This window comes from Arachis hypogaea, chromosome 15 (assembly GCF_003086295.3).
Source record: "Arachis hypogaea cultivar Tifrunner chromosome 15, arahy.Tifrunner.gnm2.J5K5, whole genome shotgun sequence".
In the NCBI taxonomy this organism is placed as follows: Eukaryota; Viridiplantae; Streptophyta; class Magnoliopsida; order Fabales; family Fabaceae; genus Arachis; species Arachis hypogaea.
In genome coordinates, this window is record NC_092050.1 from 64,272,927 (window position 1) to 64,297,719 (window position 24,793).

At 38.6% G+C, this 24,793-nt stretch overlaps 1 non-coding gene across 1 annotated transcript; it reads left to right on the forward strand.

Moving 5' to 3' along the window:
• The first annotated feature begins 24,303 nt into the window (after nt 1–24,303).
• On the forward strand, nt 24,304–24,412 carry LOC112753592 (small nucleolar RNA R71). The gene has a single exon (XR_003177972.1). It is a non-coding gene; the product is annotated as a small nucleolar RNA R71 (small nucleolar RNA).
• Nucleotides 24,413–24,793: the final 381 nt, after the last annotated feature.

A 24,793-nucleotide genomic window follows, 5' to 3' on the forward strand; every position in this document is an offset into this window, starting at 1 on the left:
ATAAGCTTCAAATGGGGAAACAAACAAGTCCATCCATATAACCTTTTGAAGAAATTCATCAATTGTAGCAACCCTTCCACCTTGCTCTTCTTTGCATGCACCGAGGACGGTATAAATTTTTAAGTGTGGGGAGGTCGTCCGACCGATCTCCATGGATAACAATTTTATTTTTCAACACCAATTTTTCAATTTTTGTCTTTGTTAGTTAGTTGTTGCATTGCATGATAGGTTACATGTTAGTTAGAATTTGTATATATTTTATTACTTCTCTTTATTTTAGGACTACTTGGTTAGGGTGATGATTTCTTTTCCAAGAAACTGTTTTAGGGAACCCTACCAATTTGAAAAATTTTTTCTTGTTGAACTTGCTTGAAGAATTTATTTTGGAACATGGTTTTTGAGCTAAGAACACAAGCATGTAAGTTTTGAGCCTAATTGTGTGGTTACATCATATAACCACTTATTTTCATTCTTGTGTGTATTATTCTCTTTCTATGATTGTAATCTTCGATTTGTTTGATTCTATATGTCCATTATTCCATGTATACATGCATTTATATGATTGAGGCCATCATTTCATTTAGCTCACTTACCCAAATAGCCTACCTTTCATCAACCATTGTTAGCCAAATTTGAGCCTATTTAATTCATTTTGTTCTTAATTTTAGCACATCACTATCCCTAAGTGAAAAACAATAAATGTCCCTTAATTTGAATCTTTGATTAGCTTAGACTAGTGAGGGTGTGTATCATTTGGGTATGAGAAACTTGGGACATTGGTTGAGGTAAAGTGTAATTTTTATTTTTGTTAAAAATATTGAGAATTGGGTACATATTCATGCACTATATGTAAAACCAGATGCATTGATACGTTTGTATATACTTTAGAAAAAAAATGATAAAGGAAAAGAAAAAGAACATATATATATATATATATATATATATATATATATATATATATATATATATATAAAAGAAAAAAATATAGAAAAAAAGAGAGAAAAAGAAATAAAAAGGGGACAAAAATTCCCCAAAGTAAAGTTCAATAAAAATCAATGTATATGGAATGTGAATTAAAAAGAATGCATGAGTGTGTGAAAAAAGTAGGAATCATTGGAAGCTAGATTGTGTATTAGAGCTGTATAGGTTGTTATATGTGTTTGGTGAGAGCTTAGGTTAATCAAAGATTCAAATTCCAAGCTCACTTGACCATATGCATCCCTACCTTTACCCTAGCCCCATTACAACCTATGAATAAATTCTCATGATGAATGTATGCATGCATTGAATAATTGTTGATTGTTAGATGAAAAATAAATCATGTAAAGCATGATTAGAAGAGAATTGAGTGATCGACGCTATACACTAGAACGACTAGAGCGGATACACTTCCGGTGAGGGTTCGATGCTCAATTCCTTGCTCCCGGCTTTCATGAGCTTTCTTCTTGCAAGTATGTTTGAAATTCATTTTGATATTTGAATTGGTAGGATTCATGAATTATCATATGATCTTAGCCCTACATGTGGATATCTGTTCTTGGAGATTGATTTACTTTTAACCAAGTAGGTAGAATCATTTTGCATTTAGTTGCATTCATATAGATAGGTGCATATAGTTTATTTGCATTGAATAAGTGTTCATACCCTTTTCTTGTCCTTCTTTATTCTTATCATGAGGACATGCTTGGTTTAAGTGTGGGGAGATTTGATAAAGTCCAAAGGTCCAGAGGAAGTACATCAAGTGAAGACTTGGGAAGCACTATATATAGAAGGAGTTTTGAACTATAAAAGGAGGACGCATTGGAGACTTAGCTTTTACATTCTTTACATTATGCACTTTTACATTTGCTTGTATTCAGTTTTAGTTTATTTTCATGCAATTTCAATTTCCTTCAATTGTTCTTAGAGCAATGATTAACTAAACCCCCACTCATTAGGGAGAGGAGCTCTATTATAATTCCAATGAATTAATGCAATTCTTCTTCATCTTCTTGTCAATCCACTTGTTGTAGCTAAGGGAAAGCTTTTGTGCTTCATAGATCCATTCACTGCCTGAAGGGGGTTTGGATCTACTTAAATCTCTATGTGATCCTTGGAAAAGAGATCATAGAATTCAGTTTGAAGCTTCTCCCTCATAACTCTTTTGATCAACACATTCTTAGTTGGTACGTGACATATAACCTCTTTGAATTGAGATCCTAAGGGTTGTCTGGCTTATGGATTAGAAAATTAAACTTAACCTCATCTCATGAACAATTAGATCAAGGAAATGGCAATTGATTGTGTTAAGAGAAATTGAGTTGCCAAGGAATTGGAACTCAATTATTCACAATCTGCCATAGATCTACTTCATATGATTGAGAATGAATTTGAGACCCATTGATCATGAAGGATCATAATATCTCCAATCCCTAATGAATCTCACCCATTGTTGTTCTTCAGTTCAACTGCTTTGAATTCATTAATTCCTTTGACTCCTGATGAGACGGAAAACGTATCTGCACAAACTACCGGCATGTATACCAGGTTGCATCAAGTAGTAAAACTCACTGAGTGTGAGGTTGATCCCACATGGATTGATGGATCAAGCAATTTTAGTTGGGTGATGAGTCTAGTCAAGCTAATATTGAAAGGAGTTTGGTGAAATTTGATGAGCAAAATATAAATTGCAGAAACTTAAAGTGCTAGAAGTAAATAGCAAAATGTAAATTGCGAAAACGTAACTGACAAGAAACTGAATAACGGAAACTTAAATGGCAAGAAACTTAAATGAGCTTGAAACTTAAATAGCAAGAAAGTAAAGGCAAGAATGTAAATGACAATAAAATGTAAATTGCATGGGAATCAAGAAAGCAGTAAATCAAAGCAATTAAAGGAAACTCAAGCGCAATTTAAAGTGAAGAACAACAAAAAGAAAGATTCATTAGGGATTGGAGATATCATAATCCATCATGAATCAATGGGTTTTAACTCCCTTCTCAATCATATGAAATAGATCTATGGCGGATTGTAATTGATTGGGTCCCAATTCCTTGGCAACCCAATCTCTCTAATCACAATCAATTTGCCAATTCCATGATCCAATTGTCATAAGAAGAGGTTAAGTGCACATCTCTTATCCATGAGCCACACAAATTATCAAGACCTCAATTCCTCCCGAATGGTGTTGATCAAGAGAATTATGAGGGATAGAGCTTCAATTCTAACTCCTATGATTCCCCTTCCGAGGATTGCATAGGAAATCAATAGACCCAAACCCCCTTCTGGAGTGAGTGGATCACAATAAGCATAGAATATTTCCCTTAGCTACAACAAGCGGATTGATAAGATGAAGAATTTCATTCAATCATGTGAATTACAATAGAGCTCCTCCCCATAATGATTGGGGTTTAGTTAATCATCGCTCTAAGAACAAGTGCAAGAAAGTGAAATTGCATGAAAATAAATTGAACTTAACACGAACTGAATTGTAAAATTGTAAAGAAGAAGAAGTGCAAGAAATTGAAATTTGCATGAAAGTAAATGAAGCTCAATACAAACGAAAATGAAAATTGCAGAAAAGAAAAGGTGTATCCAAAGAAACTAAAATTCTAAGCTCTATGGAGTCTCTAATCCTCCAAGTTACAAGTGAGCTTTGGAGTCTCTAATCCTCCAGCCTACTTTTCAAACTCCAAAGCTCTTCTATTTATACTCCTCTTTTCATCTTCAAAAATGGGTCTCCAAGTACTTGGATGTGGGCTTATAGCCTTGATTGAAGCCGTTAGGATTGACTCTTTGTGACGTTGACAAGGACGTTTAGCTTACCAACGTTTATTATTTGCATGGATGCCATTAAAATTGAGGTTAGCATTGGCGTTGGTGACCAACGTTTGTGCACAAATGGTGGCACAAATATTGTGAGCATGAGCCACTTTGAGCATTGCAACTAGCATTTGTACTGCACCAACGTTCGCCTGGTCACGCGTGCGCGTCGTCTACGCGTGCGCGTGACTTGCTATTTTTCCATTTTCATGCATACGCGTCATCCACGCCTACGCATCACATTAAAATTTTCCAAAGATTTTATCGAAGACGTTGGTGTGCAACGTTTGTGGCAACATTTGCACACCAACGTTGGCCTGGGCACGCGTGCGCGTCACCCACGCATGCGCATGGAGTGTCAATTTCCACGCTCACGCTTACGCATTGCCCATGCATGTGTGTCACAGCCAATTTTTCTAATGCAGTCCTCTTGAAATTATCGAAGACGTTGGTGGTAACGTTGGTTGCACCAATGTTTCCACCAACGTTGGGCACCCTTTTTGCATGCAACGTTGCCAACAACGTTGGTGAGCCACCCTTGGGCCTCCAACGTTGCATGTTACGCCTTGGAGCGTTGGTGAACAATGTTGGTGAGCCAACTTTGGCCACCAACGTTGCACCTCTCTTGTAGCAACATTGTCAGCAACGTTTGTGAGCCACTTTGGGCCACCAACATTGCGTTGCATGCTTAGAACGTTTGTGGCAACGTTAGTGAGCCAAACTAGGGCCACCAACTTTGCTCACCCTTCCTCTTTAAGCAACATTTGAAGGAACGTTGGTGGCACCAACTTTGCCACCAACGTTGCTCACCTTTCTTCTTTAAGCAACGTTTGAAGCAACGTTGGTATCACCAACTTGGCCCCCAATGTTGCCTTCTCTGCTTCTTCCTTGTTCTTCCTCTGCTTCTCCTCACCTATCATCAACCAAACAAATGTATCAACGCCTTTCCATAATCACAAGATATTGCATCATTCATAGCATCAAACAATTCTTGCATAAATCTCATGAAAATGCACATAATTAACAATGTTTGATTGAATCAAGGCATGCATACAATTCTCATCCAAATTCTTACTTATTGCCTATGAAATACGTGAAAACCAAGTAAAAACTAATGAAAAAGACTTGTGAAACTAGCCTAAGATGCTTGGGCATCAAGCCTTGAGGAGGAAATTGCATCCCTTGAGGTATCCTAGAGATTTCTTGTTGAGGCAGTTGCACAGGCTCATGTGCATGCTCTGTAGTTTGCTCCATCCTCTTCTTAGTGATGGGCTTGTCTTCCTCAATGAAGATGTCTCCCTCTATGAAAATTTCAGCTGAATTGTACAGGTGATAGAGGAGGTGAGAGAATGCTAACCTTGCTTTGGTGGAAGGCTTATCAGCTACCTTGTACAATTCTTGAGGTATCACCTTATGTAATTCCACCTCACTTCCAATCATGATGCAATGAATCATGATGGCTCGGTCTATGGTCACTTCTGACCGATTGCTAGTAGGGATAATAGAACGTTAGATGAATTCCAACCATCTTCTAGCTACAGGCTTGAGGTCAAGCCTTCTAAGTTGAATGGGCTTGCCTTGGGAATCCCTTTTCTACTGTGCTCCTTCCACACAGATGTCTGAGAGCACTTGATCCAGTCTATGATCAAAGTTGACTCTTCTAGTGTAAAGATGTGGGTCTCTTTGTATCAAAAGGCAAGTTGAACGCCAACCTCACACTTTCCGGACTAAAATCCAAGATTCTCCCTCGGACCATAGTGCTCCAATTCTTGGGATTTGGATTCACACTAATGTCATGGTTTTTCGTGACCCATGCATTAGCATAGAAATCTTACGCCATTAAGATCCCAACCTCTTGGATGGGATTGGTTAGGACTTTCCAACCTCTTCTCCAGATCTCTCTTCGGATTTTCAGATACTCATTTTTCTTAAGCCTAAAAGGGACCTCAGGGATCACCGACGAGAGGAACTTTTGCGTGGTCTAGAAATTTGGGGATAAATCCTCGTTGCAAGTATAGTTTCTAAACCTTCAAAAGTCCTTTCATACAAATGTTTTGGTTGTCACAAGTAACAAACCCCTTTTTAAATTGATAACCGAGTATTTAAACCTCGGGTCGTATTCTCAAGGAATTGCAGGGAGGTGTTCTTATTATTGGTTATGAAAAAGTGTGTTTTGGGGTTTTGGATTAAGGTAAAAAGTATGTTGAATGACAAGTAAAATAAAATAATAATAACTGTAAAATAAACTCTTGGCAAGGTATGAAAACTGGAAGTTCTATCCTGGTTACCCTTATCAATTGTAATGAGAATTGGATTTTTCTCCCACTTTGTTAACCTCTAACTATGAAGGTAAGTTAAGTGGATGAATTAATTCTGATTCCTCAAGTCCTAGTCTTTCCTTGGGAAAAGTCAGAATTAGTGGAACTCGAATTAATTCTTGAAGAATTCCAATTTTCAATTAACAATGAGTTTGATAGCTCAAGAGTCTCCAATGACTCAACCAAAGCCAAAAGGGAAAAATCCAAATTATTTATATAAATAAAAGGAAGCGATCATAAGTCTGAAATACCTCAAAATATATTAAATAGAAAATCAATCTAAACATAGAGAGTCATAAACAAAAATGAGAAAAGAAATAAAAGAACATTGAACCTGGGATTGAGAGTCACTCCTAAAACTAAGAGAAGTCCTAAATCCTAATCCTAAGAGAGAGGAGAGAACCTCTCTCTCTAAAAACTATATCTACTCCTAAAATTATGAATGTGAAAGCCTGTTTATGAATGGATGCATTCTCCCACTTTATAGCCTCTAATCTGTGTTTTCTGGGCCGCAAACTGGGTCGGAAACAGCCCAGAAATCGCTGGAGGAGAAATCTGCCACGCTGGTTTTTCGTCACTGCGACGCGTCCACGTGGATCACGCATTTGCGTCACCTAGCATCAGGGCAACTATGGCATATTATATATCAAATCGAAGCCCCGGATATTAGCTTTCCAACGCAACTGGAACCGCGTCGTTTGTACCTCTATAGCTAAAGTTACAGCCGTTTGAGTGCGAGAGGGTCAGGCTGACAGCTTTGCAGTTCCTTCAACTTCTTGTATTCTTTCCACTTTTGCATGCTTCCTTTCCATCCTCTGAGCCATTCCTGCCTTGTAATCTCTGAAAGTACTTAACACACATATCAAGGCATCTAATGGTAATAAGAGAGGATTAATATTAGCAAAGATAAGTCCAAAGAAACATGTTTTCAATTAAAGCACATAATTAGGAAGGCAAATGTAAAACCATACAAATAGTATAAATAAGTGGGTAAAGAGTAGTTAAAAACCACTTATTTGAGCACAAGATAAACCATAAAATAGTGGTTTATCAACCTCCCCACACTTAAACATTTGCATGTCCTCATGTTAAGCTCGAGAGAACTATAAAAGTGAAGAGGAATGGTAAATTGTATGAAATGCAACCTATGTATATGAATGCAAAATGTTTCTACCTACTTAGTTAAAAGTAAATAAGTTCTCCAAGACAAACATAAATCAAATTCCACTAATTCAAATTATACAATAAAAAGCAAGTAAACTTGTAAGAAGACAGCTCATGGAAGCAGGGAACATAAAATCAAGCATTGAACCCTCACTGGTAGTGTATATCACTCTAATCTCTCAAGTGTATAGGGTTATTCACTCTACTCTTCTCTAGTCATGCTTTCTAAACCTTGTTCTTCATCTAACCAATCAACATTATTTAATGTACCAATGCAAACATCATGAGGTCTTTTCAAGGTTGTAATGGGGCTAAGGTAAAGGTAAGGATATATGTATGGCCAAGTGAGCTATAATATGAATCTTTAATTAACCTAAACTTTCACCTAACATACATATACTCTATATAATTCTAATTCATGCCTAGCTACCCAAGATTCCCACTTTTACATCACATACTCATGTATCAACTTTTTCTTTTTAATTTATCACATGTGCATTGATTTTTTCATTAACTCAACATTGGGGTAATTTTATCCCCTTATTTATTTATTTATATTATATATATATATATATATATATATATATATATATATATTTTTCTCGTTTTCTTTTCTTTTCTCTTTTTTTTTTTTGAATCATAAAAGCAAACATAACTTATCAATGCACATGGATTTTTCATTATTTTTCTATTTTGGTTTTTCATGAGTGATGACATGTCATCATGTCATGTTTTTCTATGCCTTTTTCCTTTGTTTTCAATAGGTTTTATGCACTTTCTTGAGCCATAAGCAAGCTAAGTGGGTAGATTTTCATGCTTCCTTTGATTTAATCAACCATGTATGAATTCATGCTATTTCATGAGGTTTTATGCTAAAATTGACACATATTATGATAGAATGAATATCTCATGATTATGAGCATAGCTTTGATGTGTTTGGTTGATTAATGATAGGTGAAGAAAGCTTGGAGAAAGGTTGAAGCAAAGAGGAATGGCTAGAAGTGAAGAATGGAAGTTGATCCTGGAGGCATGAAGTTAGCCCCAACGTTAGCCCCCTAACTTGGAGGCTAACGTTGGGCATGAAGATCACTCCCTGGACTCCCCACGTTTGAGCCAACGTTAGCCCCCTAACTTGGAGGCTAACGTTGGCAAGAGAAACTTGAAACTCATCCCTGGGCCAGCCAACGTTTGCGCCAACGTTAGCCCCCTAACTTGGAGGCTAACGTTGGCACATGAGTTATAAAGGGGGAGAAGGCCAACATTTGCGCCAACGTTAGCCCCCTAACTTGGAGGCTAACGTTGGCACATGAATCACAAAGGGAGAGGGGCCAACGTTTGCACCAACGTTAGCCCCCTAACTTGGAGGCTAACGTTGGGGCCACACACCACAAGGCATACAAGGGGTATACTTCCAACAAGAATAACTTGAGCTACAGAGCTCCAAATGAGGTGATTCAAGAAGCATTGGAAAGTAGGAATCAAGAGCTTTCCAAGCATATATGGCACTGCATGGTGGACACTAAAATTGAGGGAGAAAACTGCCCCGCAATGTGCATAAACGAACATGGTGGCAACCTGCAGTGAGGCCAACTGACCTCTGCACCTTCAAAGGAGTATAACTCGAGCTGTAGAGCTCCAAATAATGTGCTCCCAACGGCATTGGAAAGTAGACATCCAGGGCTTTCCAACAATGTATAATAGTATGGGGTGGACAATATATTTGAGCCTCCAGAACTGGCGTCTTCGCCAACGTTTGAGGGCTAACGTTACCTCAAACGCTGCACACCAAAGCCAGCGACCATGCCCTCTTCAAATGATCATAACATGAGTTGTAGATGTCCAATTGAAGTGATTCCAAGTGGGTTAGAAAGCTGACATTCAGAGCTTTCCAACCATATATGATAGTTTATATTGGGCATAAAATTGGCAACATGACAAGAGGACAAAGTTGGTGCCATACATGTGCATAAGGGAGGCCAACGTTAGGGTCAAAGTTAGACCCCTAACGTTGGCACCAACGTCCAAACCAGAGAATATTGCTTGCTGCTATGAAAAGTTGGGGTCAAAGTTAGACCCCTAACTTTGGCCCTAACGTTGGGACCAACTATGGCTAACTTCAAAACCGGTTCAATTGGTTCACTTCGGTTCTTCTTCAAACTCCAAGAGCAATCAACCAAGGCCTCTTTCAACCCAATTCCACCGAGAGCAAAGGCCCATGATCATCACTCAAAGGCACAAGAAATAGATAAAATAGGAATTTCATTTAGTTGTAATTTGTTTTTAATTTCATTTTCATTTCCATTTTGTAAAGCCTATATAAGGCATCATTTTCATATTTGTAAGGAGGCTGGCTCCACTGGGGAGCACTAGAACTTGAGAGCTCTCTCTTTAATTTTCTTTGTTTTGAATCTTGGGTGGAGAATTGAAGGTGTTCTGTTTCATTCTCCCTTTGAGATTTCTCTTTGTTTTGCCTTGCTCCATAATTTCAGTGAATTGCAATTTAAATCAAAGTTCTCCTACTGCTTTCATTTTCATTTCTTCTTCAATCTGCTTGCTGTTGAATCAAGGAAGGGCTTGAGATCTAGACTTGTTTTCTAGTCTCTTGGATCTCCTGAGATCTTCACTTGTCTTTCTAGATTTCACAATTGATTTGAGTTTTCTCGCTGATTTACTTTTCTGCTACAATTCCCTTCTCTGCAATTTTGCTTCTCTGTTTACATTGCTCCCAATTTACTTTCCTGCAATTTAAGCTTGCTGCAAGAGTTTTGAATTCTGATATATTGCTCTATTTAATTTCCAGCGCCCCAGCCCCTTTACTTTTCATGCAATTTACTTTTCTTGTCATTTAAGATTTTGCCAATTTACTTTTCTTGCAATTTAAGTTTCAATGCAATTTACTTTCTGCAACTTTAAATTAATTGTCCTTTACTTCCTGTTGGTTACAATTTCACACAATTCACATCAATGTTAGCTTGACTAAACTAATCACCCACTAAAGTTGCTTGATCCATCAATCCCTGTGGGATCGACCTCACTCCCGTGAGTTTTATTACTTGATGCGACCCGGTGCACTTGCCGGTTAGATTTGTGTGTTTTGGGAGAAATTTATTTTTCACCAAAATATCTCATCAAGTTTTTGGCGCCGTTGCCGGGGATTGATTAGATCAACAATGATTATGTGGGTGAGAAGTCTAGATCAAGCATTTTCTTTATTTTTGTTTTCTGTTTCAAAGTGAAACCAAGGTGTTTGAGTTTTTGCCTCACTAAGAAATTCTCATCTCTGATATGAGTAATTTCAATTTTCCTTGGTTGTGTGTTTTACAAAACTCAAATGGAGTTCAACTCATCTTATGATCAAACAAATTCTATTGGATATCACCCACCATCACCAATCTCTAATGGTGGCTGGGAATATCACCAAGAGAATACACATTCTGAGCACTCCAATTCATGGAGATTTGCTTCACAACCACAAGATGAGAAAGAGAATCATATGGGATACCAACCACCACCACAAAATGATTCATATCATTATCCTCATGGAAGATGGAAGTGTCGCCAAAGAATGGAAGAGCAGCCACCCTCACGTCCTAGTTTCTCATTTAAAAATTCTTCATCACTTGATTATGCCTCAACACAAAGTTTCCTCCAAAGTCCATACCAGTCATCCCATCAATCACACAACTCATTCCACACCCCTCAACACAACTTCACCATAACACATTCACGTCACCAAAATTACTCTCAACCTTCATCCCTTGGATTAACAGATGAGGAATACCTTGAAGCCATTGAAATACAGAGAAAACTAGTGGAAATACACACAAAATCCCCATCTTGGAAAGAATTCGTATTCAAGAAGATGAATGAGTCCTCAGAGCAATCAAGGGGGGACTTAGAACCATCAAACAGTGAAGATGAAGACCAATTTGTGAGTGAGGAAGTGGAAGAGCAAGATAAGGAGGCCACTGCATCAAGTGAACTTTCAATGAAGAATGAGGTGGTTGAACCTGAAACTTCACTTGAGATGACAAGAGAACATGAAGACTCACAACTCTCACAAACCTCCCTGGACCAAAATGCCTCAACATCTGAATCCATGATTGAAAGGTATGACGAGGAGATGAAGAAATGTTGGGAAGATCGACAAACCTCCCCCATGATAGAGCGATTGAAACAAATGTTGGGTGTAAAAGAGGAAGTGGAGGAGCAAGAAAGTGAAGAAGTCATTCCAAACTCAAGTGAGGCAGAGAAGTACATAAAGGAGGAGTTCATGGAACCACCAATACAAGAGGCCCTGAATGAAGGAATCACTCCAATAATCACACAGCAACCATGTCTTGACATCCAAGAAGTGAAGGTAATTAACAAAAGCACCAAGAAGAGGATTGTGACCAAGACACCAAGGACAACATTCATGAGAAGGTCAACTGCAAACAATCCTCCCCCTGATCCAGCAAGCAAGATCAATCAAGCCAATTTCACAAGGAAGCTTGCTGAGGAGAGACCAAGACAGGGGGCACTAGCTGAAACTTCTCCTCCTTTGAAGTCATTTCTCTTAACAAATTGGAAGAAAAGGAAGAAAGTAAAGAATAGGTAGACAGTAGGTACAATTCTTCTCCTTGCTTTGTTTAAATTTCAATAAATTGGCATATGATTACATTCTAAGTTTGGTGTTGCCCTGCAACAAACTGTTTTCATCTTTTTGATGATTGCATCAAATCAAAAATGAAAGTGACACACCAAGATTCTAAGCTTGGTGTGCCACCTATTTTTCTATGCAAATCATTCAGCAACACCACTTGTCTGCATAACCATAATGTCTTTGCAGTGTTAATTTTCTTTTGGTTTGATATTTTGTTATTCTGTTTACTTTAGTTAATTCTTTGTTTTTAATGCTTCCAATTTAGTTTGCTTATTTGCTGTGTTTATTAATACATCACCAAGAGAGCTTTATTAATGACAGATTCTTGGCTCAGTGATTGTATTTAATAAAGAACAGTTTCATTTGCTTGGTTTTAATTCAAATAAATGGACATAGGATTGCATGCTAAGTTTGGTGTTGCTATGCAACACAATTTGCTTCAAATCTTTACTGGATACTTGCATTGATTCCAAGCGAGAGTGTCACATTAAGTTTGGTGTGCCACTTATTCTTTATGCAAAGTATTATGCTCACCTTCTTAAGCTTGCAATCACAATGTCTCTGTCTCTTGTGCCTTGATTATTATCTTTAATTTTGCTTGCTTAAAACACATGTGCTACTAACATTTCATTATGTAAGACATTCATGATACATCTTAGCCCCATAGCCATTGTTTTAATTATTGCTTGAGGATGAGCAAGTATTTTGAGTTTGGCAAGGGAAGGAGGAAGAATAGAGGAAAAAGGACAACAATAATGAAGATGAACTGCAAGGTTGTAAAGTTCCTTTTCCTCTCATTTGTTTCAAGCACTATAAACTGCATGATTGTCTGTACCTTCTCTGTATGCATGTGTGTATGAAAAGGCATAGTTTGATTTCTAAATTGCAACATGGTGCTATGTCATTATGATTACCAACTTGAGTTTTGTGAATTCAAAAGCAACAAAGTATCATGATCATAAACAAACAAGGCATTAAAGAAGATTTTAGCATGTGCATAAAAGTATTGGTAAGCTAGTATGTTTGATTGTTGCTTAATTGCATTAGATTTTATTTAATTGAAGTTTTCATCTAGGACATTTTGTGAAATCTTTTAAAATCATGAAAACCTTGAAGAAGCAAAATAAAGCAAGAAAAGAAAAAGGGAAAGAATGAGAAAGCTGAAGGCTCTGAGTACCAATGGCAATTCATTTGTTAAGTACTTGTGGTGTTTATGTATCAAGCCAAATGCTTGAAAACAAAACACTTAGAAGTCAAGGATAGGCTCAAAGTGCAAAAGCACTCCCTCAAAGCTCAAGGCTCTGAGCATCAATGATTAGAGAGTCAAGAAAAGAAAAGAAAAATGAGCTTAATGAAGTCCTCTAATCAAATGCTTGTGGTGCTTATGTATCAAGTGGTAATACTTGAAAACAAAGCATTTAGAAGTCGTAGCTTTGTTATCAACTCATGGGGCAAAGCACCCAAAAAGGAGAAGCTAATAAAAAATTCAAAAGCTTGTTTCAAGGAAGAAATATAAAAGAAAGATTTCATAAATTGAGCTAGATGGAAGCATCAATCATTTACATTTCTTTTGTGATTGTAGCATGCTTAGAAAACTAGCTTACCATGAACATTGAGTTGCTATTCTTCTTACCTTGGATTGTCAATCTTTATTGCATGATTCTCTTCTTGCTTGGGGACAAGCAAGGTTTAAGTTTGGTGTTGTGATGACATGTCATCATGTCATGTTTTTCTATGCCTTTTTCCTTTGTTTTCAATAGGTTTTATGCACTTTCTTGAGCCATAAGCAAGCTAAGTGGGTAGATTTTCATGCTTCCTTTGATTTAATCAACCATGTATGAATTCATGCTATTTCATGAGGTTTTATGCTAAAATTGACACATATTATGATAGAATGAATATCTCATGATTATGAGCATAGCTTTGATGTGTTTGGTTGATTAATGATAGGTGAAGAAAGCTTGGAGAAAGGTTGAAGCAAAGAGGAATGGCTAGAAGTGAAGAATGGAAGTTGATCCTGGAGGCATGAAGTTAGCCCCAACGTTAGCCCCCTAACTTGGAGGCTAACGTTGGGCATGAAGATCACTCCCTGGACTCCCCACGTTTGAGCCAACATTAGCCCCCTAACTTGGAGGCTAATGTTGGCAAGAGAAACTTGAAACTCATCCCTGGGCCAGCCAACGTTTGCGCCAACGTTAGCCCCCTAACTTGGAGGCTAACGTTGGCACATGAGTTATAAAGGGGGAGAAGGCCAACGTTTGCGCCAACGTTAGCCCCCTAACTTGGAGGCTAACGTTGGCACATGAATCACAAAGGGAGAGGGGCCAACGTTTGCACCAACGTTAGCCCCCTAACTTGGAGGCTAACGTTGGGGCCACACACCACAAGGCATACAAGGGGTATACTTCCAACAAGAATAACTTGAGCTACAGAGCTCCAAATGAGGTGATTCAAGAAGCATTGGAAAGTAGGAATCAAGAGCTTTCCAAGCATATATGGCACTGCATGGTGGACACTAAAATTGAGGGAGAAAACTGCCCCGCAATGTGCATAAACGAACATGGTGGCAACCTGCAGTGAGGCCAACTGACCTCTGCACCTTCAAAGGAGTATAACTCGAGCTGTAGAGCTCCAAATAATGTGCTCCCAACGGCATTGGAAAGTAGACATCCAGGGCTTTCCAACAATGTATAATAGTATGGGGTGGACAATACATTTGAGCCTCCAGAACTGGCGTCTTCGCCAACGTTTGAGGGCTAACGTTACCTCAAACGCTGCACACCAAAGCCAGCGACCATGCCCTCTTCAAATGATCATAACATGAGTTGTAGATGTCCAATTGAAGTGATTCCAAGTGGGTTAGAAAGCTGACATTCAGAGCTTTCCAACCATATATGATAGTTTATATTGGGCATAAAATTGGCAACATGACAAGAGGACAAAGTTGGTGCCATACATGTGCATAAGGGAGGCCAACGTTAGGGTCAAAGTTAGACCCCTAACGTTGGCACCAACGTCCAAACCAGAGAATATTGCTTGCTGCTATGAAAAGTTGGGGTCAAAGTTAGACCCCTAACTTTGGCCCTAACGTTGGGACCAACTATGGCTAACTTCAAAACCGGTTCAATTGGTTCACTTCGGTTCTTCTTCAAACTCCAAGAGCAATCAACCAAGGCCTCTTTCAACCCAATTCCACCGAGAGCAAAGGCCCATGATCATCACTCAAAGGCACAAGAAATAGATAAAATAGGAATTTCATTTAGTTGTAATTTGTTTTTAATTTCATTTTCATTTCCATTTTGTAAAGCCTATATAAGGCATCATTTTCATATTTGTAAGGAGGCTGGCTCCACTGGGGAGCACTAGAACTTGAGAGCTCTCTCTTTAATTTTCTTTGTTTTGAATCTTGGGTGGAGAATTGAAGGTGTTCTGTTTCATTCTCCCTTTGAGATTTCTCTTTGTTTTGCCTTGCTCCATAATTTCAGTGAATTGCAATTTAAATCAAAGTTCTCCTACTGCTTTCATTTTCATTTCTTCTTCAATCTGCTTGCTGTTGAATCAAGGAAGGGCTTGAGATCTAGACTTGTTTTCTAGTCTCTTGGATCTCCTGAGATCTTCACTTGTCTTTCTAGATTTCACAATTGATTTGAGTTTTCTCGCTGATTTACTTTTCTGCTACAATTCCCTTCTCTGCAATTTTGCTTCTCTGTTTACATTGCTCCCAATTTACTTTCCTGCAATTTAAGCTTGCTGCAAGAGTTTTGAATTCTGATATATTGCTCTATTTAATTTCCAGCGCCCCAGCCCCTTTACTTTTCATGCAATTTACTTTTCTTGTCATTTAAGATTTTGCCAATTTACTTTTCTTGCAATTTAAGTTTCAATGCAATTTACTTTCTGCAACTTTAAATTAATTGTCCTTTACTTCCTGTTGGTTACAATTTCACACAATTCACATCAATGTTAGCTTGACTAAACTAATCACCCACTAAAGTTGCTTGATCCATCAATCCCTGTGGGATCGACCTCACTCCCGTGAGTTTTATTACTTGATGCGACCGGTGCACTTGCCGGTTAGATTTGTGTGTTTTGGGAGAAATTTATTTTTCACCAAAATATCTCATCAATGAGTAGGTTCCCAAATTTCCCATATTCAAATAAATTAAAAACATGATACATTCCCTTATCAACCCATATTCCCACAATTTCCCCACACTTATTTGATACACAATTTCTATCTTAAGCTAACCAAAGATTCAATTGGGATAATTAATTTGTTTTCTGCTTAAGGCTAGTGATGTGGTAAAATATAGAACAAATGGGGATTAAAAGGCTCAAAGTGGCTGACAAGGGTGATTTAAAGGGTAGGCTTATTTAGGATAAGTGAGCTAAAATCAAACAATGGCCTCAATCATGTGCAAACATGTAAATATACTAAATAATGGACATATAGAATGGAACAAAGCAAAGATTGCAATTATAGAGAAGAAAACACACAAGAATAAAATATTTATGGTTAAATAATGTAACCATATAAATAAGCTCAAAATCTCACAGGTTGTGTGTTCTTTGGCTCAAAAACCATGTTCCACATGCAACTTCAAACAAGTTTTAACATAAAAATTTTTTCAATTTAAATTAGTGAAATTTTTCAAAGATAGGGTCTTAAAAGAATTTTATTACTTTAACCAAGTAGTAACTAAATGCATAAAATCAAACAAATATGCAAATGCAATAACTAATTTAACAAAGAAAATTTAAACATTGGTGTTGAAACAGAAAGGTACTAACCCATGGAGATCGGTATCGACCTCCCCACACTTAAAGATTGCACCGTCCTCAGTGCATGCTAAGATGTGCAAGTGGACGGGTGGCTTCAACTGATGCTTTTGTCTATAGATTGTGCAGATTGACTTGCCTATCTCCCCATGTAAACGTCTTCCGGTTCTCTTCCAGGTGGCCATCCTGAAAGAAAAAGGGAAGAAGAGTAACCCAGAAATAAAGATAGGAAAATAAATACAGTATGGGTAGGTTAATGCCAAATAATAAGGGTCTCAATTACATGGTAGCTACAACATGCAAGTGAGAAAATAATAGAAGCCATGGCATGCTAGTGGTACAAAATATACAGCAATGGAAGAGAGTCGGGAAGGAGAGATAATATAAATTCATGTCAATGCAAAAGTAATACAGATATAAAAGATTGGCATTGATTTAAATAATATTACTCAATCAGAATTAAACAAGTCATTAAGCACCAAGAAAATACCAGAAAAGATGTAACAGTTGAATAAGAACATTTGAACACCAATGGTAAAATAATAAATTTAAAAAAATAAAAATATGCAATGAATGAAAGTATGCAAATAAATAAAATAAAATAAAAGATAAGAAGAATGAGAAGGGAAAGAAGAAAGAAGAAAAGATAGAAGAAATTAGGATTAGAGAAGAAAAGATAAGAAAATTGGCACTAATCTGGATAGGTTGTGTGACGCTGGCGACGCGGTCGCGTGGGTGACGCGGTCGCGTGGTGCGCAATAAGGTCAGGCGACGCGGACGCGTGGGGCACGCGATCGCGTGACTTGATTTGTCTAGTGGCCCGAGTGCAGCCTCGCGGTCGCACAACTCTCTGTTCGAAACTTGGTATTGCCAAAATCCAGGGTGACGCGGTCGCGTGGTCGACGCGATCGCGTGAGTTGCCATCATGGGATATGACGCAGACGCGTGAGCCATGCGTCCGCGTGGTAAGGCGTGTGCGGTCAGCACCAGTCCAGCACCACTCTCGCACAACTTTCGGTCGTGCACCCTTCGTACGTCGATTTCCAGGTCATGCGCCTGCGTGAGTGACGCGGTCGCATGGGAGCCATTTTTCCCACATGACGCAGACGCGTCAGCGACGCTGCCGCGTCGCGTGCGTGCTTCTCTTTTTTTTTTTTTAATAATGCAGTATGCAGAATGCAATGCTAATATGAATGTTATGCAAAATTCCAGGTTCAATACAATACAATAAAATAAAACTCGAAAACAAATAAAACTAAATAAAAATGAAAAAGGAACGATCATACCATGGTAGGTTGTCTCCCACCTAGCACTTTTAGTTAGAGTCCTTAAGTTGGACATTTGGTGATCTCCCTGTTATGGTGGCTTATGCTTGAACTCATCCAGGAGTCTCCACCAATGTTTGTGATTCCAATGACCTCCGGGGTCCCAAACTAGGCATGTAAAGCCCTTAAGAAGCTTCAAAGAGACTCTTAGGCTCCTGGGGTGACAAATGTCAGAGCAGATTCCAGGATCCCAAATCTTGCTTTTACACCCATTTTTGTCGGGATCTGTATCTTTTCCAACCGGGTGATAAGTAATTTGAATTCTCACTGCAGCTACCAAACAGCTTCCTAGACCCATTCAATTGAGCCTTACACCAACCTTTGTGTTTAAACTTAAAGCTTCCAACCATGATGAACCTTGCAGGGCAATTCTTACCACTGGCCATCTTCCTCTTACTCTTAATGTTACAAAGAGCTCTAAGTTGACCATTCGTCTCCAGTAGCCCATATTCAAGTGGAATTAAAAAGCTAAGGGATATGAATTTTACCCACTTGAATGTTGTGAAGGATGATGGCAACTTAGGGGGAGGTATTTTTAATGAAATTACAAGCTCCACTCCCTTGTGCTTTTCTCTGATAATTACCACCTCTTTGCAAGCTTCTTCAATTTCAACCTCTTCCTCTTGGTAGCTTTCTTCCAATTCAATCTTCTCTTCATTGCTTTCCAAGGGCATGGGAGGTTGTGCTTCTTCTTCTTGAATCTCCATCTCTTGATCAACCTCTTCCAAGTCTTCAACTGTGATATGCCTTGGAGGTTGTACACCCTCCTCAGAATCAATTTCAAACGTCTTGGAAGGGGGTTCTATGACTGGACTTTCCCATGGAGGTTCTGCATCTCCTAAGTCTTCAACCACTTCTTCTTCTTCAATAATTCCGGCTTCCTCCACTTGTTCCAGTACAAAGTCATGCTCCGTACTGTTCACTGGAGTTTCTAGTATCTCCATCATGCTATGTTCTTCATTAGATTGTCCACATGAAGCCATGGGGGTTCCTTGAGTGTCTGAACGTCGGGAAGCTAATTGATTTATCACTTGCTCCAATTGACGAATGGTTGCATGAAATCGATCCACTGTTTCCTTGAACCGATCCTTTGCCTCTTGATGCGCTCGGCTGTCATAAGTAGGATCATAGTGCTCTTGGATTGATGGATATGGAGATGGTGAATATTGAAGTGGTGGTTGTTGGGAGTAATTGGGTTGGAATTGGGGTGGTTCTATATATGGTTCATATGGCTCATAAGGTGGTTGGTATGGTGGTTGAGGGTTAGGGTCATATGGAGGTGAATGGTTGTAGTTGGCTTGTGAGTGTGGTGGTTCAAAGTCATGTTGAGGAAAGGGTTTATAGGCATATGGTGGTGGTTGTTGATAATCCATTGGAGGTGGTTGTTGCCAAGAGGGTTGATCAAATCCTTGTGGCTCCTCCCATCTTTGATTGTTCCAACCTTGATGCCTGTTCTCATTGTAATTTCTTCTTCCTGCAACATAATTGTAACCAGACTCGTAGTGATGGGGTGAGAACTCATGATAGTAAATAAAAATTAAAAACAAAAATAAAAACAAATTTAAATTAAAAGGCTATTTAAATTTTTAAATTTGAAAATTAAATTTTGAAATTTTGAAAATTAAATTTTGAAATCTGAAAATTGAAATTTTGAATTTTAAATTTTTGAAATTTTGAATTTCGAAATTTTGAAAATTGAAATTTAAATATTGAATTTTGAAATTTGATTTTTTTGAAATAAGATAAGATAAGATAAAAAATTTTAAAATAAAGACCAATAACCTCTTAATTTACGAAAAAGCAAAAAAAATAAAAATAAAAATAAAAACAAATAAACAAGCAAAAAGCAAATACTTACAATAACCAATAATAAGGCACACGTTTGCAATTCCCCGGCAACGGTGCCATTTTGATGAGAGGAACTTTTGCGTGGTCTAGAAATTTGCGGGTAAATCCTCGTTGCAAGTATAGTTTCTAAACCTTCAAAAGTCCTTTCATACAAATGTTTTGGTTGTCACAAGTAACAAACTCCTTTTTAAATTGATAATCGAGTATTTCAACCTCGGGTCGTCTTCTCAAGGAATTGCAGGGAGGTGTTCTTATTATTGGTTATGAAAAAGTGTGTTTTGGGGTTTTGGATTAAGGTAAAAAGTATGTTGAATGACAAGTAAAATAAAATAATAATAACTGTAAAATAAACTCTTGGCAAGGTATGAAAACTGGAAGTTCTATCCTGGTTACCCTTATCAATTGTAATGAGAATTGGATTTTTCTCCCACTTTATTAACCTCTAACTATGAAGGTAAGTTAAGTGGATGAATTAATTCTGATTCCTCAAGTCCTAGTCTTTCCTTGGGAAAAGTCAGAATTAGTGGAACTCGAATTAATTCTTGAAGAATTCCAATTTTCAATTAACAATGAGTTTGATAACTCAAGAGTCTCCAATGACTCAACCAAAGCCAAAAGGGAAAAATCCAAATTATTTATATAAATAAAAGGAAGCGATCATAAGTCTGAAATACCTCAAAATATATTAAATAGAAAATCAATCTAAACATAGAGAGTCATAAACAAAAATGAGAAAAGAAATAAAAAAATATTGAACCTGGGATTGAGAGTCACTCCTAAAACTAAGAGAAGTCCTAAATCCTAATCCTAAGATAGAGGAGAGAATCTCTCTCTCTAAAAACTACATATACTCCTAAAATTGTGAATGTGAAAGCCTGTTTATGAATGGATGCATTTCCCCACTTTATAGCCTCTAATCTGTGTTTTCTGGGCCGCAAACTGGGTCGGAAACAGCCTAGAAATCGCTGGAGGAGAAATCTGCCACACTGGTTTTTCGTCACTGCGATGCATCCACATAGATCATGCATTTGCATCACCTAGCGTCAGAGCAACTATGGCATATTTTATATCAAATCGAAGCCCCGGATATTAGCTTTCCAACGCAACTAGAAACGCGTCGTTTGGACCTTTGTAGCTAAAGTTATAGCCATTTGAGTGCGAGAGGGTCAGGCTGACAGCTTTGCAGTTCCTTCAACTTCTTGTATTCCTTCCACTTTTGCATGCTTCCTTTCCATCCTCTAAGCCATTCCTGCCCTGTAATCTCTGGAAGTACTTAATACACATATCAAGGCATCTAATGGTAATAAGAGAGGATTAATATTAGCAAAGATAAGTCCAAAGAAACATGTTTTCAATTAAAGCACATAATTAGGAAGGCAAATGTAAAACCATGCAAATAGTATGAATAAGTGGGTAAAGAGTAGATAAAAACCACTCAATTGAGCACAAGATAAACCATAAAATAGTGGTTTATCAATCACCTTCTTCTCTGCCACTACTTCATAGAAGTGGTCTTGGTGGGCTTTGGTGATGAATCTCTCCATCTCCCAAGATTCGGAGGTGGCAGCTACGGCCTTTTCTTTCCTCTTTCTAGAGGGTTCTTCAACCATGGGTGCCATAAGTGGTAATGGAAAGCAAAAAGCAACGCTTTTCCCACACCAAACTTAAAAGCTTTGTTCGTCCTCGAGCAAAAATAAATGAAAGAGAAGAATGGAGTAGAAGAAGAAAATAGAAGAAGAATGAAGGAGAAAGCAATTCAGCCAAGGGGGCTTTGATGTGGATGAAAGGTGTGTGTATGAAGGGTTAGAATAAGGGGTATTTATGGGAGTGGGCTAGGGTTAGGTTCGATCATGGGTGGGGTAAATGGGAGGGAAATTTGATTTTAAAGTGGGTGGGGGTTGGTGGGAGTTATGATGGTTTGAGGAAGTGATATGGATGTGATTGGGCTAGGGTTTATAGGAAAGAGTGTTTGGGGAAGTGTGAAAGTAAGAGGGAAGAAGTGGGGTAGGTAAAGATGCTATAGGACCCACTGGTCCTGAGAGGCTAGGGCATTCAGAATCCCTACCCTCTGCATGGGTGTTTGAACGCCCAGGGACTACCTTTGGCTGGCGTTAAATGCTAGCTATGCTACCATTTTGGGCATTGAACGCCCAGCCAGTACTCCCTGGCTGGTGTTCAATGCCAACATGTCTACTAATTTGGGCGTTGAACGCCTAGCCAGTGCTCCCTGGCTGGCGTTCAACGCCAGCAAGACACTCCATCCAGAGTGTTCTGTTTTCATTGCAAAACCTTTCTATCTCTGTTTTGACTGCTTCACATGATCATGAACCTAAAGAAATAACTTAAAGAAAATAAATTCAAAGAAAAAAATAAATAATAACTATGGTTGGGTTGCCTCCCAACAAATGCTCATTTAATATCGCCCCTTACAGTGAATTTTTTTCCTGTCTTCTCATGAATGAGCTCCACATGCTTTAGAGACAGGACACGACTCACTGTATGTGGTATGACTGGCTTCTTGGTGAAGACAACTCTCATGCCAGGTGAAAGGCCTTCAGTGGGGACTTTCTTATCCCTCCAGCCTTTAGGTACTTTCATCTTAGTACCTTTGTTCTCAGTGCTTGTTGATGGCTGCCTAACACCAAACTTAGAATTGATGTTTGGGGGCTTAGTAAAGCTTTGCACTAAAAGAGATGGTTGGAACACTAAGTGTTGCACAGTTATCTCTCTTTTCTTAGAGGGAGAGTTGGGGTGAGACATCTTTAACAAGATGTGATCCTCCCCTAGTTGTAAAATCAGTTCTTCCTTTGCTACATCAATGATAGTATTGGCAGTAGCTAGGAAAGGTCTTTCAAGGAAGATGGATTCATCCTCATCTTCCCCAGTATCTAAGATTATGAAGTTTGTAGGGATGTACAGGTCTTTAACTTTACCAATACATCTTCTACTAAGCCATATGCTTTCTTCATTGATTTGTCTATCATCTCTAGTGAGATATTTGCAGCTTGTACCTCAAAGAGTGGTATGAGGTTTATACTTGACCCTAGGTCACACAGAGCCTTCTCAAAGGTCATGGTGCCTATGGTACAAGGAATTAAGAAGTGTCTGGGACCCGAAAGCTTCTGAGGTAGCTTCTGTTGTACCAAAGCATTGAGTTCTTTGGTAAGCAATGGAGGTTCTTCTTTCAAATGCTTTGTACCAAACAGCTTGGCATTCTGCTTCATGAAAGCTCCTAGGCACTGAGCAACTTGCTCTTGCCTAGTGTCCTCATCCTCATCAGAGGATGAATATTCATCAGAACTCATGCACTGCAAGAGTGCATACAAGGGAACCTCTATAGTCTCTATATGAGCCTTGACTTTCATTAATTCCTGGATAGGAAATTCTTCAGTGGGTGCTGAACACTCAGTAGGTGTGCCATTACTAGCGTTCAACGCCAGTTCTGGTGGTTCTTTGGGCGTTGAACGCCCAGTAAAACCTTCCATACTGGTGTTCAACGCCAGAATCCCTGCTAGTTTGGGCACTGAATGCCCAGTGAGGTATTCCTTACTAGCGTTCAACGCCAGCTTCTGTGCCAGCTTCGGCATTGAACGCCCAATGAGATGCTCTTTACTGGTGTTCAACCCCATCCCAGTCTCTCCAGATTCAGCCTCATCCTCTTTGGTGATGGCCTTGTACTCTTCTCTTGGGTTTACTTTAGTGTTACTAGGAAGAGTGTCAGGAGGAGTCTCAGGGATTCTCTTGTTCAGTTGACCAACTTGTACCTCCAAATTTCTAATGGAGGACCTTGTTTCAGTTATGAAACTATGAGTGGTCTTAGAGAGGCTGGAGACTAGAATGACTATGTCAGAAAGGCTCTGCTTAGGATTCTTCATATTCCCTTGAGAAGATGGGAATGGTGGCCTGTTATTGAACCTATTCTGGGTTCTTCCACCTTGATTATTATTGAAGCCTTACTGACGCTTCTGTTGATCCTTTCATGAAAGGTTAGGATGATTCCTCTATGAGGGGTTGTAGGTGTTTCCATAGGGTTCTCCCATGTAATTTACGTCCTCCATGGTGGGTTGATCAGGATCATAAGCTTCTACTTCAGAGGAAGCTTCTTGGGTGCTGCCAGCTGCAGCTTGAATTCCAGTCAAAGGCTGAAAGATCATATTGACTTGCTGGGTCAAGATCTTGTTCTGAGCCAATATGGCATTTGGAGTGTCAATTTGAAGAACTCCTTTCTCCTAAGGGACCCCATTGTTCACAGTATTTCTCTCAAAGGTGTACATGAATTGATTGTTTGCAACCATCTCAATAAGTTCTCTTACTTTTGCAGGCGTTTTCTTCAAGTAGAGTGATCCACCTACAGAGCTGTCCAATGATATTTTGGACATCTCAGACAAGCCATCATAGAAGATGCCTAGGATAGACCATTCTGAGAGCATGTTAGAAGGATATCTCCTAATCAGTTGCTTATATCTTTCCCAAGCTTCAAAGAGGGATTCACCTTCTTTTTGTCTAAAAGTTTGAACTTGTACTCTGATTTTGCTCATCCTTTGAGGAGGAAAGAATTTGGCCAAGAAAGCATTGACCAACTTTTCCCAAGAGTCTAAGCTTTCTTTAGGTTGAGAATCTAACCATATTTTAGCTTTGTCTCTAACAGCAAAGGGAAAGAGCATAAGCCTGTAGACCTCAGGATCCACTCCATTGGTCTTAACAGTGTCAAAGATTTACAAGATATCCAATAGAAATTGGTGTGGATCTTCCAATGGAAGTCCATGGAACATACAATTCTGTTGTAGAAGAGAGACTAACTGAGGATTAAGCTCAAAGTTGTTAGTTCTAGTGGAAGGTATGGAGATACTTCTTCCATAGAAGTCAGAGGTTGGTATGGTGTAGTCACCAAGAACCTTTCTTGCCTCTCCTTC